Here is a 24,275-nt window from a genome sequence, read left to right on the forward strand (position 1 = left end):
ACCTGGGCATCCCAGTTTTTTTGTATTCTTAGGTAAATACCCAGTAGTGTGATTGCTGGATCATTGGGTATTTCTATTCTTTTTTTTTTTTTTTTAATAATTTGCATTGGGTTTTTTTTTTTTTTAATTTTTATTTATTCATGATAGGCACACAGTGAGAGAGAGAGAGGCAGAGACACAGGTAGAGGGAGAAGCAGGCTCCATGCACTGGGAGCCCGACGTGGGATTCGATCCCGGATCTCCAGGATCGCGCCCTGGGCCAAAGGCAGGCGCCAAACCGCTGCGCCACCCAGGGATCCCTGGGTATTTCTATTCTTAACTTGAAGAACCTCCATACTGTTTTCCACAGTGGCTGCATTAGATTGCATTCCCACCAACAGTGCACAAGGATTCCTTTTTTCTCCAAATCCTCACCAACACCTATTGGGATAGAAGAGCACAGGTGGGGGTGGTCTCTGAAAGATTTAAAACCAAACTAACTGGGACCCACAGCTGCCAGCACCAGCAGCAGGTTTCTGTGTGTCTGTCCAGGACCCAGGACTTACCTCAGTGGGAGATGCAGGTGAGGGGACTCTAACATGCTTAGAGACTCCAGACTCCAGAGGTGTAGGACTGGGGACACTGAGGTAGAGAACAGAAAGCTGAAAACCCTCAGAAGCCAATTTTATCTTGGCTCCCTGCCAGCCACTTTTGTGTGGGTAAAAAACTGCTTGTGTGGGCAGGTGGAATGATGGGACTGGGACAGGGACTGTGGAGAGCATTTTCGATAATGGGTGGGGTGGAAACAGTGGCCTGGCTGGAGGAGATCCACTGGTAGGCTGGGTTGGGGCAGAACCTGGGTGGAGCGCTTACCACAAAGACGGGAGATTGGCACTGGCCAGGCTGTGGCCCCACACTGCTGGGCGGGAGAGAGCAGTGCTTTGGAGGAATGCTTCTGATAATGGGAGAGAAACTGAAATGGCAGGTGGAACCAAAATGGCTGGAGGGCTGGGCCAGCGCAGAACCTGGGTGGAGAGTTCCTCCAAGATGTCTTTCTCTGGCATTTCTAATTGTTTGAATTTGTATGTTCTGTGGACTGCTCCCTCCCCATTTTAAGTTTATGCTTTCAACAGTTTCTATTAGAGCTTAGAGTTCTATGGCTACTTGTGTTGAATGTTTACAGTTTATCAAGGTGAGAATGGCTTTCCTCAAAAACAATTTCCATGACAAGAAACAGAAGTGCTGGCAAGGATGTGCAGAAGAAGGACCTCTGGTCAACTGTTGGTGGGGATACAAAGTGGTGTAGCCACCATGGAAAAGCAGTATGGAGGTTGCTCAAGAATGTGAAAGTGTACCTTCTTTATGACCCAGTAATTGCACTACTGGGTATTTACCCATGGAATATGAAAATACTAACTCAAAATGATACATGTACTGCAATGTTGACAGCAGCATTATTTACAATAGCCAAATTATGGAAAGCAGGTAAGTGGCCATTGGTAGGGGAATGGATAAAGAAGATATATATATATCTCACTCAGCCATAAAATAGAGTGAAATCTTGCCATTTACAATGACACGGATGGAGCTAGAGAGTATGCAAGTGAAATAAACTAGTCAGAGAAAAACTACCATATGATTGCACTTACGAAATTTAAAAAAGAAAACAAAAGAACAAAAGGGAGAAAAGACAAACTAAAAAATAGATGTCTTAAGTATAGAGAACTGGTGGCTACCAAAGGGAAGTAGGTGGAGGATGAGAGAAATCGGTGATGGCAATTAATAGGAGTTCTGAGTAAATACAAATTTGTGAAATCACTATATTGTACATCTGAAATATAACACTGAATGTTAACTATGTTATTATTAAAATTAAAAACTTAATTAAAAAATATAAATGGACACTTGTGGGCAGCCCTGGTGGCTCAGTGGTTTGGCGCTGCGTTCAGCCCAGGGTGTGATCCTGGAGCCCTAGGATCGAGTCCCACGTCGGGCTCCCTACGTGGAGCCTGCTTCTCCCTCTGCCTGTGTCTCTGCCTCTCTCCCTGTCTCTCATGAATAAATAAATAAAATCTTAAAAAAAATAAATGGACACTTGTGCTGCTGTGATATGTTGGCTACTATGGAGAAGACAATGCTGCTAGAAACATCAGGGTGCATCCTTCCCTTTGAACTAGTGTTTTTGTATTCTTTGGGAAAAAACCCAGTAGTTCATTTGCTGGATCATAGGGTAATTCTATTATTTATTTATTTATTTATTTATTTATTTATTTATTTATTTATTTATTTATTTATTTATTTATTATTTATCTATTTATTCATTCATTCATTCATTTATTTGAGATACAGAGAGAGAGACAGAGAGACAGAGAGATAGAGACACAGGTAGAGGGAGAAGCAGGCTCCATGCAGGGAGCCTGACTTGGGGACTTGATCCCAGGTCTCCAGGATCACACCCTGGGCTGAAAGTGGCGCTAAACCGCTGAGCCACCCAGGCTGCCCGGGTAATTCTATTTTTAACTTTTTGAGGAATCTTCATACTCTTTTCCACAGTGGTTGTACCAGTTTGCATTTTCACCAACAGTAGTACACAAGGGTTCCTTTTTCTCCAAGTCCTTGCCAACATTTCTTATTTCTTGTGTTGTCGATTTTAGCCATTTTCACAGGTCTGAGGCAATATCTCTGTAGTTTTGATTTGCTCTTCCCTGATGGTAAGTGATGATGAATATCTTTTCATGTATCTCTTGGATATCTGGATCTCTTCTACCAAATTCACTTTACTTTTATCCAAAGTAACTAATGTATTTTCATTAAAATATTACTTTATTTTTAGCACCTTTGTTCTTTTTCTATTTCATTTTGGATAAAAATTTTTTACTATATTAAATTCGTAAGGTTTCACTGCCATATACATTATGTGGCATTTCATAAGATTTAAAGTAAAATTTAGAGTTTTGATGTTCATTACATTTGAATTCCTTAGTATTTACTAAGGTTTGAGTATTATTGCTCATAAAATCTTAACTTTTCATTCCAAAATTGTGATGATCCCACAAAGATTGATTTTTGGATGAAAATGTTGCCACATATATTACATCTTAAGACTTTTCTGAGGTATTTATTTACTGGTGTTTAGTAATGTTTGACTTGCTTAAACAGTGCCCTATTCAGTATAATTTTAAGATATTCCCAGTATGAATGTCTGACAAGTGAAGATTGATCTTGTCTAAAGACTTTGTAAGTTTATGACTTTTGCAATTTTTCAAATAAATATGATATTTTGTTATCAATAAAGAATGGATCAAAAGTTTCCCACCGTTATGCAAATGTTGGTTTTGACACTAGGAAGAATTCTTTCAGGTTGTGACAGTAAGGAATTATATATATTTTTAAGATTTTTACTTATTTGAGAGAGAGAGAGAGAGAGCACACTAATCAGGGGAGGAGCAGAGGAAGAAGCAGACTCCCTGCTAAGCAGGAAGCCAAATGCAGGGCTCAATTCCAGGACCCTGAGCTGAAGGCAGATGCTTAACTGACTGAACTTCCGAGGTGCCCCAGTAAGGAACCTTTTTTTTTTTTTTAGATTTTATTTATTTATTCATGAGAGATACAGAGAGAGAGAGGCAGAGACACAGGCAGAGGGAGAAGCAGGCTCCATGCAGGGAGCCCAATGTGGGACTCGATCCCAGGACTCAAGGATCACGCCCTGGACCAAAGGCAAGGGCCAAATCATTGAGCCACCCAGGGATCCCCAGTGAAGAACCATTTTGATAGGCTTCTTTACTTGATTACATTTATAATGTGCATCCTCAGTTTTAAATGTAAGTGACCCAGATATAACTGAAAAGAGAATCCAATCATATTATCAAATCATTTCATGAATTTGTTTACTGCACATTTAAAAAATTCAGTGTTGGGGATAGATTTGGGGACTTTGCAGAAGGAAGATTATGCTGTACTATGTAATAGTAAATATTTATGCACCCAACAGAGGAGTATTTTAATACATAAAACAATCACAAACATAAAGGAACTGATAATAATACAATTATAGGAGGGGACTCTAACACCCAACTTACATCAACAGACAGAACTAAACAGAAAACCAACAAGGAAACAATGGCTTTGAATGACACACTGGAACAGATGGATTTAACACATATATTCAGAACATTCCATCCTAAAATAACAAATACACATTCTTTTCAAGTGCACACAGAACATTCTCCAGAATAGACCATATATTGGCCCACAAAACAAACCTCAACAAATTCAAGAAGATAAAATTCATACTATTCATATTTTCTGATCATAATGCTGTGAAACTAGAAGTCAACCACAAGAGACTTTTTTCACAAAAAATGTGGACAGATTACAAATACACAGAGGTTAAACAACATGTTACTAAACAATGAATGGGCCAACCAGGAAATGAAAGAATAAATTTAAAAAGTATATGGAAAAAAATAAAAAGTATATGGAAATAAATGAAAATGAAAGCATAATGGTCCAAAACATATGGGATACAGCAAAAGTGGTTCTATATGGAAAATTTCATAGAAATACAGGAGTACCTCAAGAATCAAGAAAAATATGAAATAACCTAATATTACACCTAAAAGAGCTAGAGAAAGAACAATACACAAAACCTAAAACAAGCAGAATGAAGGAAATACTAAAGATTAGGACATAAATAAATCATACAGAAACAAAAAAAAAAAAATAGAAGAGATCAATGAGACCAGGGGCTGGTTCTTTGAAAAAAAAAAATCAATAAAATTGATAAACCTCTAGCCAGACTTATCAAGAAGAAAAGGGAAAGGACTCAGATAAAATCAATGAGAAATCACAAATGAGAGAAATAACAACCAACATCACAGAAATACAAACAATTATGAGAATATTATGAAATACTATATGCCAACAAATTGGACAACTTAGAAGAAACGGATAAATCCCTAGAAATACAAACTTCCAAAACTGAAGAAAGAAATAAAAATAGACTGGTAACCAGCAAAGAAACTGAATTAGTAATAAAAAAAACTCCCAACAAACAAAAGTCCAGGCCAGATGGCTTCACAGGTGAATTCTACCAAACATTTAAAGAAGAGTTCATACCTATTCTTCTCAAATTTTCTGAAAAAGGAAAAGGAAAGAAAACTTCCCATATTTAATCTATGAGGCCAGTACTATCATAATACCAAAACCAGATAAAGACAGTACTAAAAAAGAGAATATAGGCCAATATTCCTGGTGAACATATATGCAAAAAAAAAAAAAAACCCTAAATAAATTACTAACAAACCAAATTCAACAAACTCAAAGAATCATACACTATGTCTGAGTTGCAAGGGTAGTTCAGTATTTGCAAGTCAATATGATACATCACATCAATAAGGGAAAGGATAAGAACCATATGATTATTTCAATTAATGCAGAAAAAGCATTTGACAAAGTAAAACACCCATTCATATTAAAAAAAAAAAATCCTTCAACATAATAAGTTTAGAGGGAATATATCTCAACATAACAAAGACCTTATAAAAACCTACAGCTAACTTCATCCTCAATGGGGCAAAATTGAGAGCTTTCCCCCTAACATCAGAAACAAGACAAAGATGTCCACTCTCACCACTTTTATTCAACATAGCATTGGGGGTCCTAGCCATATCAGACAACAACAACAGCAACAAAAATAAAAGGCATCCAAATTGGTAAGGAAGAAGTAAAACTTTCACTATTTGCAGATGACATACAATATAAAGAAAATGCAGAAACTCTACTAAAAACCCAGTAGAGGATCCCTGGGTGGCGCAGCGGTTTGGCGCCTGCCTTTGGCCCGGGGCACGATCCTGGAGACGCGGGATCGAATCCCACGTCGGGCTCCCAGTGCATGGAGCCTGCTTCTCCCTCTGCCTGTGTCTCTGCCTCTCTCTCTCTCTCTGTGACTATCATAAATAAATAAAAGTTAAAAAAAAAATAAAAAAAAAAAATAAAAAAATAAAAAAAAAAAACCCAGTAGAATTGATAAAAGCATTCAGTAAAGTTGCAGGATACAAAAACCAATGTACAAAAATCTGTTGCATTTCTATACACCAATAATGAAGCAGGAGGAAGAGAAATTAAGAAAATAATCCCAGTTACAATTGCACCCAAAATAATAGGATACCTAGGAATAAACCTAATAACCAAAGAAGTGAAAGACCTATAAGATTTGTACTCTGAAAACTATAAAACACTATGAAAGAAATTGAAGATGACACAAACAAATGGAAAGACAACAACAACAAAAAAGACATTCCATGCTCATGGATTGGAAGAACAAATATTGTTAAAATGTATATACTACCCAAAGCAATCTACACATTTAATGCAATCCTTATCAAAATACCTGTAGTGTTTTTCACATAACTAGAGCAAACAGTTCTAAAATTTGCCTGGAACTGCAAAAGACCCTGAATAGTCAAAGTAATCTTTTTTTAAAAGATTTTATTTATTTATTTGACAGAGAGAGAGGGAGAGAGCGCGCACAAGCAGGTGGAACAGCAGACAGAAGGAGAGGGAGATCCAGGCTCCCTGCTGAGCAAAGAGCCCATTGTGGGGCTTCATCCTAGGATCAATACCTGAGCTGAAGGTAGACACTTAACTGACTGAGCCAGCCTGGTGCCCTGCCAAAACAATCTTGAAAAAGAAAAGCAGAGCCGGAGTCATCACAATTCTGGACTTCAAGTTATATTACCAAGCTGTAGTAATCAAAACAATATGGTATTGGCACAAAAATATTCACATAGACCAAGGCAAGAGAATAGAAAGCCCAGAAATAAACCCACAATTATGTGGCCACTAAATATGAGACCTGAAACTATAAAAATCCTCAAATAGAACACAGGCCGTAACGTCTTTCACATTGGCCATAGCAACTTTTTCCTAGATGTGTCTGCTGAGGCAAGGGAAACAAAAGGAAAAAAAAAAACAAGTGGGACTTCATCAAAATAAAAAGCTTCTGCACAGAAAACAAAACAGTTAACAAAACTAAAAGGCACCCTACAGAATGGGAGAAGATATTTGCAAGTGACATACCTGGATATTTGCTAGTATCCAAAATATATATAACGAAGTTATAAAACTCAACACCCAAAAAGCAACTAATCCAATTTAAAAATGAGCAGAAGACATGAATACACATTTCTTTAAAGATATCCAGATGCCCAAAACTCATGAAAAGATGCTCATCACCACTTCAAAACAACCATGAGGTATTACCTCACACCTGTGAGAATGGCTAAAATCAACAACACAAAAAACAACAGGTGTTGGCAAGGAGTCAGAGAAAAAGGGACCCTAGTGCACTACTGTTGGTGGGAATGCAAACTGGTACAGCCACTGTGGAAAACAATATGGACGTTCCTCAAAAAGTTAAAAATAGAGTGCCCTATGGTGAGCACAGCATGATGTACAAAAGTGTTGAAACACTATATTGTACATCTGAAACAAATATAGCACTGTATGTTAACTAACTGGAATGTAAAACTAAAGTATTAGTCTTTAGTTTACTTGATCTATTATTTTTTTTCTTGTCTATTTCTGTCTGATCTTTGTTAGTTCTTTCCTTTTGCTAACTTGGGTTAATTTTTTCTTCTTTTTCTTGTGCCTAAAGCTAGATTGAATTTTTTTCCCTTAATGTAGGTATTATCAACATTCCTCTTAGAATTTCTCCTGATCCATCCCATAAGTTTAGGCATGGTATGTTTCTATTTTCATTTGTTTCAGAATATTGTTTCTCTTTTGATTTATTCTTTGACTTATCAGTTGAGTAGTGTGTTAATTTCCACATATTTGTGAACTTTCCCTTTTTAAATCCTGTTATCTTTTTATACCATTGTGTTCAGAAAATAGAACTGGTATGATTTCACTCTTATATTTACTAAGATGCCTTTTTTAGACCTAACATAGGAACTATCCTGGGTAATGTTTTGTGTGCACTTGAGAAGAATGCATATTCTGGTTCTGTTGGATGGAATAATCTGTATATGTCTTAGGTCTTTTTGATCTGAAGAATAGCTCAAGTCTAATGATTTTGTGTTGATTTTCTCTCTGGATATCCTATCCATTGTTGCAAATAGGATATTGAAGTTCCCTACATTTATTGCTATTTATTATTGCCTTTAGATCTGTATCTGCTTGATATATTTAGGTGCTCCAATGTTGGGTGTATATATATGTTTACTTACAATTGTTATATCCTCATGATTAATGAATCCCTTTGTTATTATATAATGACCTTGTCTTGTTATATCTTTGGAATTGAAGTTTATTGTGTCTGATATAATTATAGGGACTCCTGCTCTCTTTTGGTTTCCATTTTCATGGAGTATCTTTTCCCAACCCTTAACTTTGAGACTATGTGTATTCTTAAATCTTAACTCTTTTGTAAGCAGCATTTACTAGAGTCTTTCTTTTTAAGCTGTCCACTCTTTCTTTGATTGAATAATTCATTCACTTACATTCAGACTAATATTATTGATAGGTAGACTTACTAATGCCATTTTATCAATTGCTTTTCTGGCTGTTTTGTAGTTCCCTTATTCGTTTCTTCTTCCCTCTGACTTCCATTTGGAATTGATAATATCCTATAGTGGTATGCCTTAATTCCCTTCTTTTTTTGTGCATTGTAAGTTTTTACATTGTTGCTATCACAAGGCTTACATAAACCATCTCATAGATTAAGGTCTATTTTATGCTGACAACAACTTAAATTTGATTGCATATAAAAACTTTACTCTTTGGGGCACCTGGCTGTCTCAGTCAATAAACTGTGCAACTCTTAATCTTGGTTCTGAGTTCAAGGCCCACATTGGGTGTAGATATTATTTGAAATATTTTTTAAAAATAGAACTTTATTCTTTATTCCTCTCACATTTAGTTTTTGATATCATTAGCTCTTTTTACATTGTATGTGCTTTAGCAAATATTGTATATTTATTTTTATTACCCTGACCTTTCACTTTTACATTTGATCTCAGTGGTTAACACACCACTATATTACAGTATTCTGAATTTAACGATATACTTTACCAGTGTGTTTTTTTTTTTAATTTTTTTAATCTTTATTTATTTATGATAGTCACAGAGAGAGAAAGAGAGAGAGGCAGAGACATAGGCAGAGGGAGAAGCAGGCTCCCTGCACCGGGAGCCCGATGTGGGATTTGATCCCGGGTCTCCAGGATCGCGCCCTGGGCCAAAGGCAGGCGCCAAACCGCTGCGCCACCCAGGGATCCCACCAGTGTGTTTTCTAACTAATTAGCATTCTTTCATTTCAGCTTAAAGTATAATGTCTGAGCATTCTCAAAACAGTTTCTCTTAATTTCTTCTTCTTCTTTTTTTTTTTTTTTGTGATTCAGCCATACTTTTGCTTCTTTCATTCCTCATAATCTTGTTGAAAACTTGCATTTAAAGTATTATAATGTGGAACTCTGGAAATCAGATTCTCCTTCTTGAGGGTTTGTTTTTGCTGCTTGTTGTGAGTTCTAATTTGTTTAGTGACCTTTCCAAACTAATTTTGTAAAGGCTGTATCCATTATCCGTGTGATAAATGTAGTCTCTTCCATTAGCTTAGTTATCATATTGTGATTTGACAAAGATTTCACTAAATGTCTAGAGCTAAAAGAAAAAGAGGAAAGGAAAAGGAAGAGGAAAAGAAAATAGATTATTCTCCCATTGTTGGTAGGTTTGCTCTTAGTTGTGACACTCCAACTCTTAGCCAGGCCATTAGCACTCTGCCTTTGTCTTCACTTTCTATTTGTGCAGCACCAGAGGAAATAGCTTATGGTTTTCTCAGGTACTTTATTGTCCAGTGTATGTGGGCTTTATCCTACACAAATTTTTTTTTTCAGCCTTTCCCCATACTTTTGGTTTTTTTATTGCTTATCCCATTGGGCCCTGTCCTAGTCTGCTGTAGTCCATACTTTTGCTTTTAAATGCTGTATGATTTTTACTGAAGTATGCCAATGAGAAAAACTTATATGGAATGTGGAAGGCAAAAGTAAGTAGAAACTGTTAATATATGAGACACCTAACTCTGGTAGTGGAAGGGGAAGTGGGTGGGGGGTTGGGGTGACTGGGTGATGGGCAATGAGGGGGGCACTTGGTGGGATGAGCATTGGGTGTTATATGTTGGCAAATTGAACTCCAATAAAAAAAAAAGAAAAAAATTGTTAATATCAGGAGAAATAAGTGACCAGATAAAGACTTTGCAGACTTCCCCACAAGCTCTAAAATTACATATTTAAGGCAACCAGACACAGTAATTTCTCAGACATATGTATGATCTTTGGCTACTCCACCCACTATGGGCTTTAGGATGTAGTTGTGACTAACTCTATGACCCATCAGTCTTTCAAACATTTCACTGCTCAAATTTCTTCTAAACTGTTGACTTAATTTATATGGTAATTCTTATTCTCAAATAAGTATATGTATATGTTTTCCTGACCAAACACAGATGTTACAATCCCTCAGAATATTATTATTTCTACAGATTCAAAGTCTAAACATCTGAACCAAGAAGACTACATTGGTTCCATGGCCCACTGATCCTATAATTTCTTCTCAATGAAAGAGCAATTTTGATATTTTAAAGTCTAGTAAAGGAACTCTGATGATTAAATATTGAATAGATAGGACAACTGGATATTTACATGGAAAAGAATGAAGTTGGACCCCTAGCTAACACTGTATACAAAAGTCGGGGGGGGTGGGGCAAGATGGCAGAAAAGTAGGAGTCCTCAACTCACCTGGTCCCACCACTTACCTACATAACTTCCAAAACACCCTGAACACCTACGAATTCGACCTGAGATTTGAAGAGAGAAGAGCCTGAACAGAAAGCAGTTTTCACTTCTAGCAAGGTAGGAAGGCAGAAAAAATGAAGAATAAAGTGGGGGAGGGGCCCCGCAAGGAGCCGGGCTAAAGAGGAGAGGCGAAAGCCTCCGGGACAGGATAGCCCAGCCCTGGAAAAGTGGAAACTTTAAAAATCCGAGCCAGGGGGTCCCTGGGCGGCTCAGCGGTTTAGCGCCTGCCTTTGGCCCAGGGCACGATCCTGGGGTCCTGAGATCGAGTCTGGTGTCGGGCTCCCGGCATGGAGCCTGCCTCTCCCTCTGCCTGTGTCTCTGCCTCTCTTTCTCTATCATGAATCAATCAATCAATCAATCAATCTTAAAGAAAAATCCGAGCCAGATTTTTTTCAGGATGAAAAGGTGCTTAGCAGGGAAATAGGACCGAATCACAGGGGGGCAGCGAAGCCTCCAGATTCTCCGAGTTACTAATAGAGGAAGTGCGCACAGGGGAAATTGCACTGCAAACTATGGACCAATCTCGGTAAAGGACTGGAGTGCTGCAGCCCTCAGGGCATTTGGGAGAAGCCAGGGGTTTAGGCAGGCTGGCTCCAGACGGAGTTGGCTGTGCCCTGTTGCCTTCCAGAGCCGTGGCCCCAGGGAGCACAGTTCTAGCTGCACAGGTCCCCGGATCCCATGGCAGCCAAGCAAAGTTGGCGATCCTGCATTCCCCCTGAGACAGGCGGAAGCGGGGAGGGCACAGGACAGTGAGAACTCTCCTGCTGCTGGGTGCCCTGCAAACTGTGCAGATCAGTGCACCTGTGCCAGCCCCGGGAGAATCTAGGCCAGTGCAAACTGGGAGACTATATTAGTTACTAGTCGGGAGCTGACTCCAGAGCTGGAAATCTGGCCACTGCCATTGTTTTTTCCTCCTCGTTTCACCGAATGCCTGGGAGAGGTGGGGCCACCAGGGAACAAAGGCCTCACAGGATAAACAGCTCACACAGGCTAGCACCCAGCAGGGGGCGGGGCATCTCTGACCAGGCACACACACTTGAGAATCAGCACAGCAGGAAGAACAGCTAGAAGAACAGGGGAAGAACAAGTTCTTGACCAAGCAGCCCTGGAAAGCTCCAGGACTGAGGGAAATAGTATATAGAACTAGAGAGGCTCCCACCCCCCTTTTTAAAAAAAATTTTTTCCCCTTTTTTCCATTACAACTCATTTTTATATCAGCCTAAAAATTTCCAATATTTTTTCTCTTTTCCCACCGTAACTATAATATTTTACTAGATCTTCATTTTTAACTTTCTTCCTTTTTGACTTTCATATTTCTACATTACATGTCTTAGATATATATTTTTCACTTCTGGATTCCCTTCAACGTAATTTAATTTTGGGAGATATACAAAATATGGGTTTTTGTTTGGTGTTGTTTTCTCTGCCTCGTTTTGTTCTACAATGGCAGAAGTTAATACCTTCTAAAACATGACCAGCATGCACCCAGAAGCAAGTGGTATACAGTGCTGGTTCATTCTGTGAGATTATATTCTCTCTTCATTTCCATTCTGCCCGTCTTTTATCTCATTTATGTCTTGGTGGTCAATGTTGGGGCTTTCTGCAAGTATTGCTGGTTTATATAAACTTGGGATTAAGAATATTCTAACAACAGAAAGTAAAACACTCAGAACCAAGAGGATCACCCTCTAGGGCCCCTCAGGTAGACTACATTCTCCTCCACTATACTTCTTCACCACCACTATCTCTGAGTCCACCCCTCCCTTTTTTTTTTTTTTTTTCCTTTTTTCTCTTTCCTCTTTTTTTCTTTTTCTTTTTTTCTTCTTTGGGATTTTTGCCTTTTATTTTTTTACTACTTTGTTTTACAATTTGTTTTTCACTTTTGTGGTCCTTTTATTTTGTTCTGATCTTTGTGTTCATTTTCTGGTCTCTGACCTCATCAGAATCATCTAGGGTGAAATTTACTTAGGCCCTGGTTGATATTCTGGAGTCAGCCTGTTCATACTACCACACTACACTGAGCAAAATGACTAGATGGAAGAATTCACCACAAAAGAAAGAAGTGAAAACAGTACCCTCTGCCACAGAGTTACAGAATACAGATTACAATTCAATGTCAGAAAGCCAATTCAGAAGCACAATTATAAAGCTACTGGTGGCCCTGGAAAAAAGCATAAAGGACTCTAAGACTTTGTTACTGCAGAATTTAGATCTAATCAGGCCAAAATTAAAAATCAGTTAAATGGGGATCCCGAAATTAAAAATCAGTTAAATGGGGATCCCTGGGGTTTAGCACCTGCCTTTGGCCCACAGCGTGATACTGGAGTCCCGGGATCGAGTCCCACAACAGGCTCCCTCCATGGAGCCTGCTTCTCTTTCTGCCTGTGTCTGTGTCTCTGCCTCTCTCTCTCTCTCTCTCTCTCTGTGTCTATCATGAATAAATAAATGAAATCTTTAAAAAAAATCAGTTAAATGAGATGCAATCCCAAATGCATGTCCTAACAGCTTGGATTAATGAGGCAGAAAAAAGAGTGAGCAACATAGAAGACACGTTGATGGTAAGGAAGGAAGCTGATGAAAAGAAGAGAAAAAGAAGAGACCACGAGGAAAGGCTAAGAGAAATAAATGATAGCCTGAGAAGGAAGAATCTACATATAATTGGGGTTCCAGAAAATGCCGAGAGGGGCAGAGGGCCAGAAAGAGTATTCGAACAAATCATAGCTGAGAACTACCCTAATTTGGGGAAGAAAATAGACATTCAGATCCAGGAGATAGAGAGGTCCCCCACCAAAATCAAAACCTTTCAATACATCAACATTTAATAGTGAAACGTGCAAATTCCAGAGATAAAGAGAAAATTCTTAAAGCAAGAAGAGACAAGAGATTCTTAACTTATATATATATAGGGATAAATATCAGATTAACAGCAGACCTCTCCACAGAGACATGGCAGGCCAGAAAAGGCTGGCAGGATATATTCAGGGTCCTAAATGAGAAGAACATGCAGCCAAGAATACTTTATCCAGCAAGGCTCTCATTCAGAATAGGAGAGATAAAGAGCTTCCAAGATAGGCAGAAACCGAAAGAATATGTGACCACCAAACTGGCTCTGCAAGAAATATTAAGGGGTACCCTCTAAAGGAGAGAGGAAGTCCAAAGAAATAATCCACAAAAAAGAGGGACTAAATAGGTATTACGATGACACTAAATTCATATCTTTCAACAGCTACTCTGAACATGAATGGGCTAACTGATCCTATCAAAAGACTCAGGGTTTCAGACTGGATTAAAAAGCAAGACCCATCTATCTGCTGTCTGCAAGAGGCTCATTTTAGACCTAAGGACACTGCTAGCCTGAAAATGAAAGGTTAGAGAACCATTTACCATTCAAATGGTCCTCAAAAGAAACCTGGGGTAACAATCCTCATATCAGAAAAATTAAACTTTATCCCAAAGACTGTAGTAAGAGAGGAAGAGGGACACTATATCATACTCAAAGGGTCTATCCAACAAGAAGACCTAACAATCATGAATATTTATGCCCTAATGTGGTAGCTGCCAAGTATATCAATCAATTAATAAGCAAAGTAAAGACATACTTAAATAATACACTGTGAGTAGGAGATTTCAACATGGCAGTCTCAGCAGATGACAGATATTCTAAGCACAACATCACCAAAGAAACAAGGGCCTTAAATGATACACTGGACCAGATGGATTTCACAGATTATATATATCTGAACACAACTGAATACACATTCTTCTCAAGGGCACCTGAAACTTTCTCCAGAAGACACCACATACTGGGTCACAAATCAGGTCTCAGCTGATACCAAAAGATTGGGATTCTCCCCTGCATATTTTCAGACCACAAAGCTTTGAAACTTGAACTCAGTCACAAGAAGAAATTTGGAAGAAACTCAAACACGTGGAGGTTAAAGAGCATCCTACTGAAAGATGAATGGGTCAAACAGGAAATTAAAGAAGAGTTAAAAAGATTCATGGAAACTAATGAAAATGAAGATACAACTGTTCAAAATCTTTGGGATACAGAAAAAGCAGTCCTAGGAAGGAAATACATCGCAATACAAACTTTCCTCAAAAAATTGGAAAAAACTCAAATACATAAGCTAAGCTCGCACCTAAAAAAACTGGAGAAAGAACAGCAAATAAAATCTACACCCAGCAGAAGAAGAGAAATAATAAAGATTCGAGCAGAACTCAATGAGATAGAGACCAGAAGAACTTTAGAACAGATCAACAAAACCAGGAGTTGGTTCTTTGAAAGAATTAATAAGATAGATAAACCATTAGCCAGCCTTATTAAAAAGAAAAAAGACTCAAATTAATAAAATCATGAATGAAAGAGGAGAGATCACAACTAATACCAAGGAAATACAAACAATTTTGAAAACGATTATGAGCAGCTATATATAACCAATTAGGCAATCTAGAAGAAATGGATGCATTTCTGGAAAACCACAAATTACCAAACCTGGAACAGGGAGAAATAGAAAACCTGAACAGGCCAATAACCAGTGAGTCATCAAAAACCTCCCAAGACACAAAAGTCCAGGGCCAGATGGTTTCTTATGGAAATTCTATCAAACGTTTAGAGAAGAAATAATACCTATTCTACTAAAGCAGTTCCGAAGGATACAAAGGGACAGAATACTTCCAAACTTGTTTTATGAGGCCAGGATTACCTTGATTTCAAAACCAGACAAAGACCCCACCAAAAAGGAGAATTATAGATCAATATCCCTGATGAACACAGATACAAAAATTCTCAACAAGATACTAGCCCATAGGGCCCATTATTACATTAAGAAGATTATTCACCATGACCAAGTGCAATTTATCCCCGGGATACAAGGCTGGTTCAACACCGTAAAACAATCAACAGGATAGATCACATCAACAAGAGAAAAAAACAAGAACCATATGATCCTCTCAATAGATGCAGAGAAAGCATTTGACAAAATACAGCATCCATTCCTGATCAAAACTCTTCAGAGTGTAGGGATAGAGGGAACATCTTTTTTTTTTTTTTTTTTTCTTTTTAGAGGGAACATCTTAAAAGCCATCTATGAAAAGCCCACAGCAAATATCATTCTCAATGGGGAAAACTGAGAGCCTTTCCCCTAAGATCAGGAACACGACAGGATGTGCACTCTCACCACTGCTATTCAACATAGTACTAGAAGTCCTAACCTCAGCAATTCAGGCAACAAAAATAAATAAAAGGCATTCAAATTGGCAAAGAAGAAGCCAAACTCTCCCTCTTCACAGATGACATGATACTGTACAGAGAAAACCCAAAGACTGTACCGCAAAATTGCTAGAAGTCATACAGAAATTCGGCAACGTGGCAGGATACAAAATCAATGCTCAGAAATCAGTGGCATTTCTATACACCAACCATGAGACTAAAGAAAGAGAAATTAAGAGTCAGTGCCACTTACAATTGCATCAGAAGGCGTAAGATACCTAGGACTAAAACTAACCAAAGAGGAAAGGTTCTATACCCTACAAACTACAGAACACTTCTGAAAGAAATGGAGGAAGACACAAAGAGATGGAAAAATATTCCATGCTCATGGATTGGAACAATTAATATTGTGAAAATGTCAATGCTACCCAGGGCAATTTACACATTCAATTTCCAATCCCTATCAAAATACCATGGACTTTCTTCAGAGTTGGAACAAATAATCTTAAGATTTGTCTGGAATCAGAAAAGACCCCCAAATAGCCAAGGGAATATTGAAAAAGAAAACCAGAGCTGGGGGCATCACAATGCCGATTTCAAGTTATACTACAAAGCTGTGATCATCAAGACGGTGTGGTACTGGCACAAAAACAGACACATAGATCAATGGAACAGAATAGAGAACCAAGAAATGAGCCCTCAACTTTATGGTCAGCTAATATTCAACAAAGCAGGAAAGACTATCCACTGGATAAAGGACTGTCTCTTCAATAAATGGTGCTGGAAAAATTGGACAGCCACATGCCGAAGAACGAAACTAGACCATTCTCTTATACCACACACAACGATAAACTCAAAATGGTTGAAAGATCTAAATGTGAGACAAGAATCCATCAAAATCCTAGAGGAGAACACAGGCAGCACCCTTTTTGAACTTGGCCATAGCAATTTCTTGCAAGATACATCTATGAAGTCAAGGGAAACAAAAGCAAAAATACTACTGGGACTTAATCAAGATAAAAAGCTTCTGCACAGCCAAAGAAACAGTCAACAAAACTAAAAGTCAACCTACAGAATGGGAGAAGATATTTGCAAATTACCTATCAGATAAAAGGCTAGTATCCAAGATCTATAACGAACTTAATAAACTCAACAGCAAAGAAACAAACAATCCAATTGTGAAATGGGCAGAAGACATGAACAGAAATTTCACCAAAGAAGACCTACACATGACCAGAAGCACATTAGAAAATGCTCCGCATCACTTGCCATCAGGGAAATACAAATCAAAACCACAATGAGATACCACCTCACCCCAGTGAAAATTACAAGATAGGAAACAAGAAATGTTGGAGACGATGTGGAGAAAGGGGAACCCTCTTGCACTGTTGGTGGGAACATGAACTGGTATAGCCACTTTCGAAGACAGTGCGGAGGTTCCTTAGAGTTAAAAATAGAGCTACCCTATGACCCAGCAGTTGCACTACTGGGGATTTACCCTAAAGATACAGATGCATTGAAAAGCGAGACACCTGCACCCCAATGTTTATAGCAGCAATGTCCACAATAGCCAAACTGTGGAAGGAGCCTCGGTGTCCATCGAAAGATGAATGAATAAAGAAGAAATGGTACACACACACAATGGAATATTACTCAGCCATTAGAAATGATGAATACTCACCATTTGCTTCGACAGGTTTGGATCTGGAGGGTATTATGTGAGTGAAGTAAGTCAACTGGAGAACAATCATTGTATGGTTTCACTCATGTGGAATATAATAGTGACAGGGTTTATAGGAAAGGAGGGAAAATGAGAGGGAAAAATTAAGAGGTTGAACAAACTGAGAGACTTCTAACTCTGGGAAACGAACAAGGGGTGGTAGAAAGGGAGGTGGGCAGGGGATGGGATGTCTGGGTGATGGGCACTGAGGGGGGCACTTGATGGGATGAGCACTGGGTGTTATAGTATATGTTGGCAAATCAAACTTCAATAAAAAAAAATATATATATATATGGGGGGAAAGTCCATTTGGAATACCTGGGTGGAACGAAAAAGTCCATTTGGAATACCTGGGTGGCTCAGTTAAGCATCTAACTCTTGATTTCGGTTCAGGTCATGATCTCAGTGTCATGAGATGGAGCCTTCTGTGGGTCTCTGCACTTATTGCCAAGTCTCAGGGAGATTCTTCTTTCCGCTCTGTTTCTTTCCTCACTTACATGCATGCTCTCTCTTTAATTTTTTTTAATCTTTAAAGAAAAATCCATAATCCTAAGAAATAGGTTTTAAATTAAGTCAATTCAAAACAAGATCAAAGAACTTAAAGCAAGAATTACAACTATAAAATACTTGGAATAAAACAGGTATAAATCTTCCTAACTTTGGGTTAAGCAATGGTTTATTAGATTCAACACCAAGGGATCCCTGGGTGGCGCAGCGGTTTGGTGCCTGCCTTTGGCCCAGGGCGCGATCCTGGAGACCCGGGATCGAATCCCACATCGGGTTCCCGGTGCATGGAGCCTGCTTCTCCCTCTGCCTGTGTCTCTGCCTTTCTCTCTCTCTCTCTCTCTCTCTCTCTGTGACTATTATAAATAAATTTTAAAAAGTTAAAAAAAAAAGATTCAACACCAAATTATATATTCTGAGTCTCATAAAAATATGTAATTAATGATTAAATTTTTTAAAGTTCATGTTTAGTCACAGAAATGTACATGATGAAAATTACAGTGGCTTAAACATAAATTAGAATTTTAAATAAAGGCATAATATTGTATACCTGAAACTAATGTAACACTATATGTTAGCTACCATGGAATTAAAAAAAAAAAGAAGGCTTCATTTAACTTCATAAGTTCCCTCAAGACGCATCACAGTTATATTTGTTTATAGGAAACTGAACAGTGTTGCATGCAGTGGAACAGTTTGGCATGAACCATAGTTTGGTCAAAGCCTCAGAGATAAACGGTTGTGACAATGTTCTCCTTGGCATAAGTTCATATATCTTTGATTGCTAGCTCAAAGGCAATGATCATTAGATAGTTGATCAACATTGCCACAGTACCCTTGGGAGACACTGTGACACCCCACAAAGAGCAAAAAGATAACTACTTATCAATCACTTATCAGTCAGAATCTCCTGATACCTTCTATTTCCGCATCCCTAGGACTTGATGACTGCTCTACTCAGTGGCTTAAATGGGCACATCTGTTAAATAGCAGGACAGCACTGTAATGCATTAATCAAAGTGTTCTTCAAAAATTTTGTTCAAAAAACCTAGGGGGATCCCTGGGTAGTTCAGCGGTTTACCTAATAAACCCTCTCCATGGGTTAGTCTACCAGAAGTTTTCTATCTTCTAGAAGTGGGTTATCGCAGCAGAAAAAGGATATCTCAGACCCTAGGAAAACATGTTTCACAAGCAAAATTGCAAAAACTTAGGAAAATACAAAATCTGGAAGAGCCAAGTTTTGTCTGCATCCCTAGCCTAGGCAGAGTGCAGGAAGGAGAATAATGTAATATAAAAGAAGTAAAGCAAGGTGGTTAAGATTTTTCACGGTCTTTGAGAAAACTAAGACATGTTTCCCATGTAGAACTGGGTTTCAAAGAGACAATCTCTCTGTCCATTGTCTGTATAGTACTGCTGACTAATAGTCTCAGAAGATCCACCCATTGCCTCGTTATACTCCATATGTGGCAAAAGCAGGCATGACAAAATGGCTATGAGGCCTCGAGACAGTCACATGCAACCTTCAGGCCCCAAATGCAATAGAGGAGCACCCAATGCCTTCCTATCTCCTAAGAAGGTCTCCCAAACACAGGAACTGAGGAGAAAATCAGCAGAGGTCCTGGAGTCAGGACTATGGAAGAACTGATGGATCAGTTGGAAACATGGAATCAAGTATGAAAGGAGAGACCAGAGGGAAAGAGGACCGCTATGAAACAGCCCTCTCATTCCTCTCAAAGCCAAGGCACCAAAAAGGTCAGAGCAGCCAGATAATAGTGTTGCAGGTCATGATAAAGACTGCCTTTGTCTCTGCATCAGCTGGAATGCCACTCGGGGGTTGGAGGATATGTTTCTGCATGTCTGCAGAGCAGAGTAATGGGGGAGATTTCTTTTGAGTGCTCACAGGTACTTTTCTTTTCCCACAGACCTCTCCTCTTTGGAGAGTTTCCCAAGCAATATTTGACAAAGGAGTTTCATCTCTGACCATCTCAGCTGTTACCAGTGTTCACATCTTTGATATAGTCCCACCTACTATTTTCAATTTGCCCTCCACAGCCCTGGGCCCTGATCCTTGCCCTAAAATGGAGATAATATTCAGGTCAGAGAGATTTCTGCTTAAGGAAAGTTATGTGTTGGGACTTTTCCAGAATATAATCCTAGGCCTTTGTTCAGCTGGGGAGAGATGTTACAGATGGGTCTACACTAATATCATCCACTGACTGGCTTAACAAATCTTTTACATACATGGACATCTACTTCTCTTCTGAGAATTACGGACTCAAAAGCATGGGAGTAAAACCAGGGAATCCAGTATCTTAAAATTTTGCTACAAGGTTTTGTGATGACACAGGTGGTATAAGTAACACTAATCTAGTGAGGAGTGGGCAAATCATTTGAACAGAGGAGGAGATGAAAGTCCAGAAGCCACCTCAAGCTTTCAATTTAGAGTCAATACAGCTTCAGTCACAGTCTAGCAAGGCAGGGGCTCCCAAGAAACTCACTAGGGCAGATGCCAACATTTGGAGGGACATCATCCTCACCCAGGGAGACCAGGTTCCTATAGTTCTCCAACATTACATCCCTGTACAAGGCCCTCTGAGTAGGGTCCAGGCATTGCCACTCCTCCAGAGAAAATTCTATGGCCACATCCCTGAAGGTCAACAGGACCTGTAATTAAAAGTACATTTCACTAAGAGACCATGGGGAGACTTATCTTCACACAAATTATAGGAGAGATGTATAAGGACTGGACTGTAGTGACAAAACAGTGTAAGATAATTTTGAGCAAGTCATATATCTCTAATTTTTTGTTATTGTGCTTCTCAACCCGAGGACATAAATCCACATCACTGTACATTCCACAATTTTGTGAACAACAAAATATACAAATAAAAATTCACCACAAGGTGGACTATACAGAGGCGCTAGATAGTACATTTTACACACCAACTATTTCTCTGATGAGCTACACTATGAGCGGTGTCTTTACAACGTTCACAGTGACTTTTAGGAAAGTTTAAAATCTAAGAATGTGATGATGATTATAATGGCAGAGACAAAAAGGTTTTGAACATTTATGATGTGCTAAACATCACTCAGATGGGTATTATTTTGTGTAATAAAATTGGAGAGAGATTTGTGTCCACCTTATAGAGGAGGCAACTGTCACAGAGACTCTTAGAAACCCGCCTTGGGTCAGACAGCTAAGAAATGGCAGAGCCGGCACCTGAACCAGGTGTTCAGAATTTAGAATTGAACCTGAAGAATCACACAGTTAAGTAACAGATACAGCATTAAAAGTACATTGATAGAGGGTTTCCTAAGTGAGAAAACATGACATAAGTTCAAAGCTAAAAACATGGACCTGCAGAAAATGTCATTAGATACGCACACACATAGTACATTACTGTTCTTACCATGATTAATTCACCAATGAGTTAGTGTAGAAAAAAATTTAAAGCCATGAAAAATTCCCAAGAACAATTTTCTTTTTTTTCTTTAAAGGTTTTATTTATTTATGTGAAAGAGAGCACACACGCGAGAGTGCACACGTGCTTGAGCAGGAGTGGAGTGAGCAGACTACCTGCTGAGCAGGAAGCCCAACACGGGACTCAATCCCAGGATCCTGGGATCATGACCCAAGCCAAAGGTCAGTTGCTTACCTGAGCCACCCAGACGCCCCATAAGAACAATTTTCAAAGGTTAAAATGAATATAAAAGTTATTTATGAAAGAGTGCATCTTTTATACACACCGTAGGTTTCTGCTTGCATACATCCATGCACACATACACATTTTCAGTAAAAGTAGTCCTCTCAGATTTTTGGGATGAACTTTTTAAATCTATCATTTTATTGTTGTTCATATGTATTTCAGTATTTTTGGTAAAATGGACATTTGGAAATTGTATTTATTTTTAATTAAGTTGTTGTCAACATTATTCTGTAGGAGCCTAGTTTAAAAAAATACAAAAATAAAAATAGAAAACCTTGTGTTTTTCATTAAATATGTGTATGTAAATATAAATATTTTGTCCATTTAAATGTCCATTTACACATAAGCAAAGTAAGTTTATCCAATAAATCAATGCTTGAAGATTGTAAAATTTATTACTGTTTTACATTAATTTAATAGATAAAAATAGAAAAAAATTAGGAAAGCTTTAGCTCTTTTAAGAGATTACTGGATAAGGCAGCTCTGGTGGCGCAGCGGTTTAGTGCCACCTGCAGCCCGGGGTGTGATCCTGGGGACCTGTGACCAGGTCCCGCGTCGGGCTCCCTGTGTGGAGCCTGCTTCTCCCTCTGCCTGTGTCTCTGCCTCTCTCTCTCTCTCTCTCTCTCTCTGTCTCTCATGAATTAAAAAAAAAAAAGATTACTGGATAAAAATCATGCTGAAAAAAATTAGAGGTATTATTAAGTAAGAAGATTCCAGTAAATATCATGCATGATTGGCAGTAAACAACAGAAGTATTTCCACTAAAACTGAGGCTGACACAAGGGGTATTATGGCCATGGCTCCTTCCATTCACCACTGCACAAGATGCCTGGACACTGGGAACCATGTGGAATACATGTGTCGTCATTCAGAGAATGTTTTTAATGAGGATCGAAAAGAACAAGTTATCTCTATGTTTACTAGCATGAAAACAACTCCAATATATGTGTGCAGAATAAAATATCACAATATAACATTCACTGAAAACTTTTAACTAAAATCACCTAATGATAGGTAAATGCATTTTTATAAGACATACACCTAATCTTCCACAGAACAGGCAACAGTGATTACAAAACTGGTGAGTGGGGGATCCCTGGGTGGCTCAGCGGTTTGGCTCCTGCCTTTGGCCCAGGGCGTGATTCTGGAGTCCGAGGATCAAGTCCCGCATCCGGCTCCTGGCGTGGAGCCTGCTTCTCCCTCCTTCTGTGTCTCTGCCTCTCTCTCTCTATGTCTATCATAAATAAATAAATAAATCTTTAAAAAAACAAAACTGGTGAGTGATGAGTGAGGGCATGACAGAGAAGGAGATGTTTTACTTCTTAGTCCAAAATGTGTAATACTGTTCAGAGTTTAACCTTAAAACAAAGATATACATACAGCATGTGATGTTTAAAGTAAAAGAAGGGGGCAGCCCCGATGGCTCAGCGGTTTAGTGCGGCCTTCAGTCCAGGGCGTGATCCTGGAGACCCAGGATCAAATCTCATGTCAGGCTCCCTGCATGAAGCCTGCTCCTCCCTCTGCCTGCGTCTCTGCTCACCCCCACATGAATTAAAAAAACAAAACAAAACAAATAAATAAAGCAAAAGAAGGAGCACCTGAAAAAAAAAAAAAAAAAAAGAAGGAGCACCTGGGGGGCTCAGTGGGTTAAGCATCTGACTCTTGATTTCAGCTCTCAGGTCTTGATCTCAAGGCCACTGAGTTCAAGCCCCTACTGGGTTCCATGCTGAGTGTGGAGCCTACTTTAAAGCAAAAGAAATGTAGTATTTTAGTAACAATTGGTGGAAATGGAATTTGGTTCCAGCCACTATTATGCCAAAGACCTAGTTTTTTGCTTCAATATAATGGCTGAAACATTTTTACCTAAAATGTCTGCTACACAAAAGTCCCTGAATGAATGAGCATGGGGTGGTCATGCTGTGAGTGATGTTAAAGCATTTACTGTTAAAACAAATTATACAATGGGAACCCTGGGTGGCTCAGTGGTTGAGCATCTGCCTTCAGCTCAGGGCGAGATCCTGGGGTCCGGGATGGAGTCCTGCCTCAGGCTCCCTGCGAGGACCCTGGAACTCTGCCTATATTTCTGCCTCTCTGTGTCTCTCATGAATAAATAAATAAAATCTTTAAAAAATAACCAAATTATACAATAAAACATCCTTTATCATTGAAATGTTTCAGAACTTTCCATCCTAATCCAAATCGGTAACATTCTAGAGCTGGAAACATGCTGACTCACTTGTGTAGCTTCAAATGCCTCGCAAAATCAGGGACAACAGGTTACCCCTTCTCAGTCTTATTTT

General features: G+C 38.8%; 1 protein-coding gene across 1 annotated transcript in view; it reads right to left on the reverse strand.

Moving 5' to 3' along the window:
• Nucleotides 1-24,275, reverse strand: part of LOC140608016 (uncharacterized) — a 66,249-nt gene that overhangs the window by 40,412 nt on the left and 1,562 nt on the right.

Source organism: Canis lupus, chromosome 1 (genome assembly GCF_048164855.1).
Source record: "Canis lupus baileyi chromosome 1, mCanLup2.hap1, whole genome shotgun sequence".
Taxonomy (NCBI): domain Eukaryota; kingdom Metazoa; phylum Chordata; class Mammalia; order Carnivora; family Canidae; genus Canis; species Canis lupus.